Consider the following 11,384-nt stretch of genomic DNA (forward strand, 5'->3'; position numbering starts at 1 on the left):
GGGGCGCACAAGGCAGTAAACGGTCCCCATGGTGACCAGGTGCTGGGCAGCGGGAGACACAGAGGCAAGGCCTCAGAAGTTGGAAGGGAAGCTGGGAGCCCTGACCCTCCCAGTGGACAATTCCGTACACAGGTCAAGTGGTAGCAGTGGGCTACCCGAGGGCGGGGGAAAAGCCCCTCCAGGTGTTGAGAAACACCTAGGAGGGCAGGACGGAATACGGTTTGTAGGCCAGAGCAGGCAAACAAGAATAAGGACCACGGTGAAACAGGCTCACAACAAGAAAACACCGTGTTCAAATTATGTAAAGCTAGAAGTAAATGATTTTAATAGACTATAAGCATACATATAAATGTAAATATCATAATAAACAATCAATCGAATATAATCCTAATGTATGCAACATGTGAGAATTCCCTTCACGACATTCTGATGCATCACAAGTTCATGCATAACTAAGAAACAATATAACTGGAAATAAACAGTGCAGGGATTCTGTTTTCTATATATCCTGCTACTGTAAAGAAATAGTCCAAAGATATTCTCCTTCCAGAACTTGTTACTTGTAAGAGAAGCGATCCAATAGTCCTGTGATTACAGGAGAAGCGATCCGACGGCTCCCCGGATGCATAAGTCTCTTCCAACTTCCTTTCTCAAGAATCGCCTTAACAATTCCTTGTCTAAATTATTTTCTAGACCCAATCTCCATCCTTATAACAACATGTTCACTTTTCCCAAGGGATTAAGACACCATTCACCCAAATCCAGAGATGAAGTTCCAAATTTGGGCTGTGATAGGAATGTGCAACAGCCAAAAGAAAAAGACCCATACTTGGAGCTGTACCAAGACCCTGCCATGGTCTTCCATGGCAGAGTGGAGATTCGAACCTGGGTCCTCTCAGCTCCTAGTCCGACACTCTAACCACTACACCGTGCTCTTTTCTTTCCCCTCTTCCCTGTATGCTTCTTTGAAAGACTTGAAAAAAATTGGCCGTAACATTTCATAGATAAAGCAAGATTGAGGCTGCGATCATACACGCTAAATAATCCCCTTTCAACCCACTTTCAAACTGGATTGTACTGTGTGTGAACTGGCAAAATCCAGTTAGAAAGTGCATTGAAAGTGGACTGAAAGTGGATTATTTAGTATGTGTAACTAGGGCCCCGGTCACACGAGCTGTAAAATCCGCACTAGAAGGGAGGCATTTTAGAGGTGGAGCTAAAAGAAGCACGGGAGCGCAATCTTACGGTCCCCCGTGGCTCTGTCCTCAGGCCGTCGGCAGCCGATCACACCAGGGAGGCAACAGCGTAGTCTCAGCGAGGCAACACGGCAGTACTGCGTCACTGCGCATGCATAAGTCGCGAACGGCCATGGGCTACTGCCGCGTCTCCGATCAGACGCCTGCCCGTGCCGCGCATTTACCAGAAGCTACTACCTTTTCCCCAGTGCCTTTTAAATCCACTTCTTCGGGCTGACGGTACGGGTTGGAGACGGGTGTGCTACGCTTCCCAGATGTTGTGGTATGATTGTGCCCTTTTAATGCACCCTCAATCCATCCCTTTCGCGGGGCAAATCCTCCGTGTGACCAGGACCTAGGTAACGCATAGGAGTTTCAGAGTCCCCTCGCTCCTTGGTACAACTCCACTTTCCCCCCTATAGATTCACTTATTTGATGTCGCTCTGTTAAGAATGTAGCCTTCAAGAAGGCTTAAAAAAATACACCATAAAAAAAAGAAATAGTTTTGCTGCTGATTTCTTCTAGGAGATATTGCATCTATTTACAGGCAAACCGCGATAATGCCTTGGCTTGTCATAACAACATTCTCAGACATCACAACACACTAGAGCCCCGTAGGAGAGTTGCGAAGAGCCCAGGGCCATGGTATATTTACATGCTATTCTTCACAGACATAAGAACACAAAACAGGGCCTTCCCTTGCGAAGAAAGGGAGTGCATTTCTTCAAGTCTGCTACGGAACATGAAATCAATCTCTAGTGGTCCCATTTTCTCCACCTTTGGAACATTTTAAAGTGGCCTTTCTTTTGAAACAGGATTCATAAGGCAATGTGGGCCCGATTATGGGATTCTTGTCCTGAGATAGGGTTGCCAGCTTCAAGGTGGGGCCTGGAGATTTTACAACTGATTCCCAGCTGACAGAGATCAGCTCCCCTGGAGAAAATGGCTGCTTTGAAGAGCGGACTCTATGGCATTGGACCACGCTGAGGCCCCTCCCCTCCCCAAACCCCGCCCTGACCCGGATCCACCCCCAAAGTCTCTGGGTATTTTCCAGCCCAGACCTGGCAACCCTATCCTGAGAGCTTTTAAGTAACAGCCAGAGTTCATTTAGCCCCAGATCAGAAGTCTTCAGTCTCACTGAATCTTGGAATGTTGAATGGGCAACATCACAAAATGGCCACCATGGGTGGCCTGACAAACCACAAAATGGCGGCCATGGGCTGCAACGCCAACCACAAAATGGCTGCCATGGGCGGTAAGGCAGACTACAGAATGGCTGCCATGGGTGGCAAGGCAAACTACAAAATGGTTGCTATGGGCGACAAGGCTAACCACAAAATGGCTGCCATGGGAAGTAAGGCCAACCTCAAAATGTTGGGAAGTTCTAAGGCAGTCACCCCCCTATGGTGATGGCAGCTGTTTCCAAATAAGTGCTTCCTCAGGTCACAAAGGTCCTGGGTCTTCAGAAGCACTTTCTGCTCCGATGGGGTGGAGGAAAGCCAGGATTGGCTCTTAGCTGTGGGGAAGAAGGCCACGGGTCAATGGGAAACATATTGGCATGTACCATGTTGGCCATCACTGCAGTGGTTTTTTGCCTGCCTAGTGGCAAAGAAAGAAGAAGAAGAAGAAGAAGAAGAAGAAGAAGAAGAAGAAGAGGAGGAGGAGGAGGAGGAGGAGGAGGATCCCTTCCCCTCCCCACAACAGACACCCTGTGAGGTAGGTGGGGCTGAGAGAGCTCTGACAGATACGGCTCTTTTTCAAGAACAGCTCTTATCAGAACTATGGCTTGCCCAAGGTCATCCAGCCAGGTGCAAGTGGAGGAGTGGGGAAGTGGAGGAGTGGGGAATGAAACCCGGTTCTCCCAGATTAGAGTCCACGCACTTAACCACTACACCAAACTGGCTATGGTAGGGCAAGAACTATTTTGGGCCCTGTGCCTACCAGCAATGGTGACTAAAGAAAGCCTCCACATTGAAAGGCAGTCAACCTCTGAATCCCAGCACCATGAGGCAATGTCAGGGCCTTTATGCCCTATTGTTGACCCTCCAGAGTAACCAGTTGGCCCCCTTGTGAGACAGGAAGCTGGACTAGATGGACCACTAGTTTAATCCAGCTGGGCTCTTCTGATATTCTTATCAGGGGATGGAGTCGGCCTTTCTGCTCTGTTGTTGGCCCTCCAGGGGAACTGGTTGGCCACTGTGTGAGACAGGATCCTGGACTAGATGGACCAACTGGTCTGATCCAGCAGGGCTCTTCATATGTTCTTAACTCTATCAGGCTGAGAGGGAATGCACATGCACAAGAAGCTGATTTCCTCATACAGTAGTGTTAGGAAGGAATAGCATAAAGTCACCTGCCCTACACGCACAAAGAGATTAATGAACAGACTGAAAAACTGGCTCCCTATTTGCCACTGGCAAACAGGCCATGAGCCAAACCAGCAAGTTTTTGCACATCCCAGCTCAGCACGATGACTGGTACATATTAACTGGCCCTGAAATGCTCAGAATTGCGAAGAGAGGCAATTCAATGCAAGTGCAAATAGATGTACTTTGGGACAAAAAAGAAAATCCTATCCTGGAAGCAGAATAACTGCTCTTAACCACTACACCAGACTGGCAATGAAACCTGAACTTGGAGGGAAAGTGCATGGAAAAGAGCTGAATACCTTAGACGTAAATAAAGGGAATAATGAGAATATCTCCAAATTTTGTTAGCCTGGATCTTGCCAGGAGAGGTGTGCATGAAGATCAAGATGATGAACCTGAGAAAAAGAAGACACCCGGCACCAAGCTGGCACCCAGTGACTGGAAAAAGACCTCCACCTGAGACCCTGGAGAGCTGTAAAGAGGGGCTGTGGCTCAGTGGAAGAGCTTCTGCTTGGCATGCCGAAGGTCCCAGCTTCAATCCCCGGCATCTCTGGTGCTTACGCACACAGCACATAAAATCCACACTTTGGGGGCCATTAGTACTCATCAAAGAATCTCAGTGACAGATAGTGGCAATGCGGGTTCAATGCGGGTTCATTTGCCATTGCTATAAAGCCCTTTCTGATTGGTGACTGGGTCAGTGACATCGTCACTTCCATTCCATGACATTCGTGTGATTAAAGTTTCACCGTAGGAAGACTAAGTAGACCTGAGTTCAAATCCCTTCAGCTACAAAGCTTCACTGAGTGACCTTGGGTCAATCCCTGTTACCTAACTTGCAGGGTTGTTGTGAACATAAATTGAGGGGAAGGAACTTTGTGCACAGTGGAGGGGTGTGATAATGGAATAGGATCTTGGAGGAAGGGTGGGATAATGGGACCGGATCATGGCACACAAACCAAAATTCCCCTTCGTTATTTTTTTAAAGAACAACGGCCCTGCAAGGTAGGGCATTAACAGCAACAGCCTGAAGAACCTTGTCTGTTAACAAGTATGGGCAGGAAAAACAGCATCAAAGAGCCGACTCTTTGAAACGACAACTTCTGGATTTAAAATGATCGCTGTGCTCATTTTTAATAAACTGTCAGTGGGTACCTGCTGAGGTTCCCGCAGGTCTCCTAAATTGTAAGAAGGTACCCGCGGTCCTTTCCCCACATTCAGAATTCAAGTGCTTTTCTCAGCTGCCATGCAGCTAAACACCAGCAGCGCTGCATTTATTATATTAAATAGGCTATCGACGGCTTTTCGTCTCACGTTGCCAGTGAGAAATGGAGGGGCCAAAGACACGGTAATTTTCCACATTTAGGGCATTATTACAGCGGCTTCCTCTCCTGATTAGTTCCTGTTTTTTCCCCCTGCCGGGCTCTTCCCAAGCAATCTCTCTTTTTGTGCTTCTTTGGAGCCGTTCCGGCTGGTAATAAGGGCTAATAGAGAAGAAGTGGGAATGTCTTGGACAGTACCTGTGACGTGGTGGCTAAAGGGACAGAGGTATGATGTCCCGGGTTCAAATCTCACCTCTGCCTCGAGCTCAGGAGGCTGCAGGAGAAAAGCCACTGCCTGGGATCCACTGAAGATTTTGGCAGGCAGAAGGGTTGCCATCTCCAGGTTGGAAAATTCCTGGAGACTGGGGGGGGTGGAACCTGAGGGGGGTGGGGTTTGGGGAGGGGAGGGGCTTCAATGGGGCATGATGCCATAGAATGCACCTCCCAAAGCAGCCATTTTTCTCCAGGTGAACTCTGTCACCTGGAGATCGATTGCAATAGTGGAAGATCTCCAGCCAGCTCCCAGATGTTCATGGGAATCCCTCTCTCAGATCCAAGCTGCGATTTCTAAACCTCAGTGCCTTTACATCAGCACCGTCGCCTCCTTTACAGGGTTGTTGTGAAGATGTCAAATTGCTTTGAATCCTCAGAGGTTACAAGAAAGGCTGGACGTTACCGTCTTCTTTTCCCGTATCTAGCTTTTCCTTTGAGAGTGTGGCATGGTACAATGGGGAAGACGGTTAGCCAGGACCGAGAAGGTGGCCAGTTCAAATCCCATCTTAACCACTGATTCGCTAACCATGCAATCCTGTGCAGATTCACTCAGATGCAAGTCCATTGATTTCAGTGGGCTTAGACTGGAGTAGGTCTGCACAAGACTGCATTGTATGGGGTATAAGGCAAGACAGCCTCAGTGTCCCCTAATATTATTGGTCTACCTTACAGACGATGCTCCCTCTAAGATGTGGAGTCCTTTGAGCAAAAATTCCACTTTGTGAGCGACTGGCATTAAAGTTGTGAGCGAGCGATTTGGCTGTTGCATACATAAGTGTGCTCTGGAGCCATCCTTCCTGAGCTAAGACAACAATGTGTGAGCCGGAGGCTAAAAAGCTGTGAGCTAGCTCACACTAACTTAGCTTAGAGGGAACACTGCTTGCAGAACTGCCACAAGACCATACACAAAGCATTTGGAACACTGGAAGAGCTGCTAATTCTGCCCTTCCCTGGCCTGCTGCGCAGACAGCGCTGTAGCCAGCAAAAGGGGTTTCTATCGCTGTCTGGAATGGTTAATTTATTGGTTTATGGGGATCATTTTATGCTGATTTTTTATTTTTAGCTGCTTTTAAGGCTGTAGATTGCCCAGAGCCTGTTTGCAAGGGGGGTGGGATTCATACATTTAAATAAATAAACAAATAAATGAAATAAGACAGACTTTATTTTTATAACTAATCCTTGAATGTAAAGCTGTCATTCTATTGCAGGGGTGCCCGTTGACACCTTTCCTGGCACCCACCAAGTGGCCCAGCAAGGCTTCTGACTGGCCGTGCAGATTTTTAAAAAACTGTTGCTTCACCAGCAGCTGGCACCACAGCTCAAGGATGGGTGATGGAAAGTAAGCTGCAGCTGCCAGTGTATGGCTGGCTCTACCTCCCGTGGCAGCCATTTTGTGGCTGGCTCAACCTCCCATGGTGGCCATTTTGTGTCTGGCTCCACCTCCCATGGCAGCCATTTTGTGCTGCTCAGCTGGTTACCACGGTTACCTACACACCGGAAACTGGAAACACAGTCCAGAATCAGGTTAAACAATAAAGCCCAAGGTCAAATAGCCAGGAAATCAGTTCAAGATTGCTGGAATCAGGAACAAGGAGTGGTTGCTACAAACCAGAAGCAGACCTGAGTATGCAGAGTTGCTACCGCGCTGAGGTAGGTACGTGGAGTGTTTATGAGCAGGTCCTCCCTTCCCTGGGAGTCAAGTCTGCCAAGACTTACAGCTCCTCCCATTGCCTTTGCAAGTGCTGCAGTCTGGCACTCCTTCGTCACTCCTGCATAGTCAGCCTCTGGCGTGTCTTGCGTCTGGGGCACTCAATAGAACTGGGTGGGGAGTCTCGCCTCGGGGTGTCTTCACGTGGGGGTGCCAGGCCAGGCTCAGAATCAGCCTCTCCTTCTGGCTGCACCTCCTGTGCAGCTGCTAGGGACTCTTCCTCCTCAGATATAGATGAGGGTTCTTCTTCTGGGCTGACTCCAGGGGAGGCTGGGTTACTCCCTGCCTCTTCCTCATCTGAGGAGTAGTCAGCCTCAGCAGAGCCAGTACCCACAGCACATTTTGTGGCCGGCTCCACCTCCTGCGGCAGCCATTTTGTGTCTGGCTTCACCTCCCGTGGCAGCCATTTTGTGAAGCCCTTTGATGGCTGCACTCGCCACAGTGTCAGAATTAGCAAAGGTGCCCGCAGGCTCAAGTAGTTGGGGACCCCCGGTCTAATCGCCAAATGTTCGGTCTTGGGAGTATGTGTGTTTGTGTTAGGACTGGTCAGGAAATTCCTGGAGATTTGGGGGTGGGGCCTGAGGAGGGCAAAGTTGTGGGAGGGGAGGGGCCTCAGCAGGGTACAACGCCATAGAGTCCACCCTCCAAAGCAGCCACTTTCTCCAGAACACTCTGGAGATCAGTTACGATTCCAGGACACCTCTGGGCCCCACCTGGAAGCTGGCAACCCTAGTGTGTGTGCACATGGCCGGTGGAAAAGATAGGACTCGTGTGAAAGGAAAGATAATCTTTCTTGCCTTAACAGCTCCCTGTTACACCGCCACATAAAAGGAGCAAGTTCATACCAGTCACCTGTTTACCTGATTCTCAACTTAATTGCAAAATCTCTTAAGCCCCTCTTGGGTGGAAAAGAATCTTCCCCAGCTAAAGCAATATCGGAACAGCCTCCCCGGAGACCTATCGCACTGTCAAAGAACTCTACGAGCTCTCCTCATTTGTCTTAACTTATTACCCAAGCCGCAAATGAGCAAACAAACGGAGTGGGTTTGTGTTCTCTCTCTCTCTCTCTCTCTCTCCCCCCCCCCCCATCCCTAAGTAACATGACTCAGAAAATTCCATTACTCATATCACACATCCCCAAGAATCCAGCATCTCTTCTTCCATTCAAGTCCTTTGGGATTTTTTTCCGCTGAGAAAACATTGCCAAGAAGGGGGGGGGGAGAGAAAATACGGTCCTGAATAGCATTTTGATCCTGTTTGCAGCGTAATAACGTAACCAGTGTTCATTAACATACCGCTATGCCAGTAAATTGCAAACCGCACATGGGGCGCACCGCCGTGCGGTGAGTGAACGGCTCTGGAGCTGTCAGAAACAAGTGCCTTCGACCACAAACCGTTTGCGGAACAGTCGGCCCGTCGCCTCCCAGAATGAGTCAAGGTGGTGGCCCGGGCGCTTTTGAGACTGATCGTTCTGCCATGCCTCTGCAACCAGCGCAGAGGGCCAACCATCGCCCTTCACTCGTGGAAGCGCTGCAGAGGAACCTACCTGTTTGGTATCTCTGCGTGAGTCCTTGTTCTGGACTCTTAAGAGGCAGACTCGTGACACAGGCTCTCACAGAAACAGAGGAGTTCCTATATATTCCAAAAGTAAGCTCAGTCATAAAAAAATCCCCTACCTCTGTTAATATCCTTATTTGACTCAAAACTGCCAACATCTCCAACACCATCTCTATTTCTCCTTGGTTCTCTGCATCTATGGATTGCTTTAGCAGACTTCCTTTAATAAGCCACCTTACCATGGGTCCCTAGTTCCTTGACCTTTGCATTCATTCCCCCCTCCATCTAGGAATCTCATCAATAAATTACCAAAAAGGACTGATCCTGCTCCATATTACATTCCAGTATATGCAGAGTAATGGGAGTTTGTTCCAAACCACGCAGACGGAGGATATGGCTTTTCTTCTCTTGGCCACTCCCACAAAATGTCAAAAGTCCTCCTTGAGGCCTTCACAATGCTGGTAATGACAACTCGTGTCTACTCACATTTTCTGCCTGTTTCAATTGTTTCTGGATGTCCAAGGCATCTGGACTTTGTTTAGCATCTGTCTGCTGGTGTAACGGTCAGTATGTCCAACTAACAGAAGGTGGACTTTAACACCATCCTCCAAAGGAGCCATTTTTCTCAGAGAGCCGATCTCTGTTGTCTGGAGAGCATTTGTAATTCTGGGAGACCTCCAGGCCCCGCCTGGAGACTGGCAACCCATTCAACACCAGTCTTGCCTCCTCTGACTGGTAGTTGGCCCTCCAGGGTCTCAGGCTGAGGTCTTTCATGTCACCTTTGACTTGATCTTTTTCACTGGAGATGCTGAGGATCAAACCCGGGACCTTCTGCCCCTGAGCCAGAACCCCTCCCCTAATTACTCTGGACCACTCACTTTCAGTTTCACCACCTCACAGGTTGTCGTGAGGATAAAGTAGAAGAGGGAGACCCACAGATGCTGACTCAAGCTCCTTGGTTTGAAGAGGGAAAACAATGAGAGAGAGAATGAGTGAGTGAATGAATGAATGAACAAGTGACTGAGTGACTGTGATTGAATGAGTGACTGAGTGAATGAATGAGTGAATGACTGAATGACTGAAGGCTGTTCTGTTTTCAGTGGACTCTTTGCTCAGAATGACTCCTGTGAATTTTTTCCGCCCACCTTTCATGCTAAGCGGCCACCCTCTCAAACTTTGCCATGGCCGGATCATCTGCAGGTCAACAGCGCAAGCAGTGGCACAGTTCCAAGGTCCTGGAAGGCAGGCCTGCTTAGGAGTGGCTGGGAAAAACATATTAGGCCACACACCCCTAATGTAGCCAATCCTCCAAGAGCTTACAGAGCTCTTCTTACAGGAGCTACTGTAAGCTCTTGGAAGACTGGCTACATTAGGGGTGTGTCGCTTAATATGCAAATGAGTACCTGCTACAAAAAGAGCCCTGCGGGCTGGGCCGGGAGGGGCAAGAATCACCAAAAGCATTGGCTTGGATCTCACAAGTGGAACGAGGGTCAAGTAGTACATTCAAGCTCCGTGGATTTCCAGGGAGGAAATCTTCAGCACTAGCACAATGCCTAAAATCAACAGAACTTGGACATTCATTCAGCCAGTTTGCTGTAGTGGTTAAGTGCACGGACTCTAATCTGGGAGAACCGGGTTTGATTCCCCACCCCTCCACTTGCAGCTGCTGGATGACCTTGGGCAAGCCTTAGTTCTGATAAGAGCTGTTCTTGAAAAAGAACAGTTTCTGTCAAGAGCTCCCTCAGCCCCGCCCACCTCACCGGGTGTCTGTTGTGGGGAGGGGAAGGGAAAGGAGTTTGTAAGCCACTCTGAGACTCCGAGTGAAGGACAGAGTATACATCCAATCTCCTCCCCCTCCTCCTCCCCTCCTCCTTCTCTTCTTCTTCCTCTCCTCCTCCTCCTCCTCCTCTTCTTCTTCCTCCTCCTCCTCTTCCTCTCCTTCTCCTCCTCCTCCCCCTTCTCTTCGCCTCCTCCTCTCCTCCTCCTCCTCCTCCTCCTCTCTCTTTATACTCCACCTTTCTCTCTGCTGGGGAGCCAAAGCAACTTACATCGCTCTCCTCTTCTCTATTTGATCCTCACAAAAACCCTGGGAAGTTAGTTAGGATGAGAGACAGTAATTAATTAATTATTGTATGGCATTGCATGTAGAACAGCCAGGAGATCCTAATATTGTCTGGCAGCGAGAAGTTTATTTATTTATTTTATTTATTTAATTTTCGACTTGCTACCCCGCTCAAACCCCCCACAGGGGGTCTCTGAGCGGCTCTACAGTTAACTGTTATCCCTTACCTAAGGCCACATATATATGCAGGGGTGGGGACTGTCCTAACAGCACCCAGTGGAGGGACGTTCTGGGACAGCTTGTCGCTCGTCGGCACGGCTTCTACTGACTTCTTTCCTCCGGTGGTGGTACAGCGGGCCTCTCTGGCGGTCGGATTGCTTTTCGGTGCAGCTTTCGGTTCTGTCCCTTGAGGCTCCACCGCGCATGCGCCTTCCACGCTCCGACGTCTTCCTGGCTCCGCCTTTCCACCAGCGTCCGGACTCTCGAAGATGTTATACCTCCGTCGCCATCTTTCTTCCGCCGCTCGCCGTCTGCCGCTCGCAGCGGCGTTGCTCCACGGACCCCCCTCGACGGGGGGAGGGTGCCCCTACCCTCTAAGGTAGGTACCCATTGATCTACTTGCACTTTGGTGTTACATCGTGCTTTCGAACCGCTGGGTTGGCGGGAGCTGGGACAAGGGCCAGGTGCTCATTCTGGCCGCGGTGGGAATCGAACAGCTGTCGCAGCTGTTCGAGATGTTATATGCAGGCGTTTAACATTAGGGGCATGTCGCCTAATATTCAGAGGAGTTCCCGCTACAAAAAGAGCCCTGGTAGAGGTAGAGCAACTCCTGGGTCCCGTCCCCCCCCCCCCCGTGGG

Source organism: Gekko japonicus, unplaced genomic scaffold, assembly GCF_001447785.1.
Source record: "Gekko japonicus isolate JY-2015 unplaced genomic scaffold, Gekko_japonicus_V1.1 scaffold196, whole genome shotgun sequence".
NCBI classification, from domain to species: domain Eukaryota; kingdom Metazoa; phylum Chordata; class Lepidosauria; order Squamata; family Gekkonidae; genus Gekko; species Gekko japonicus.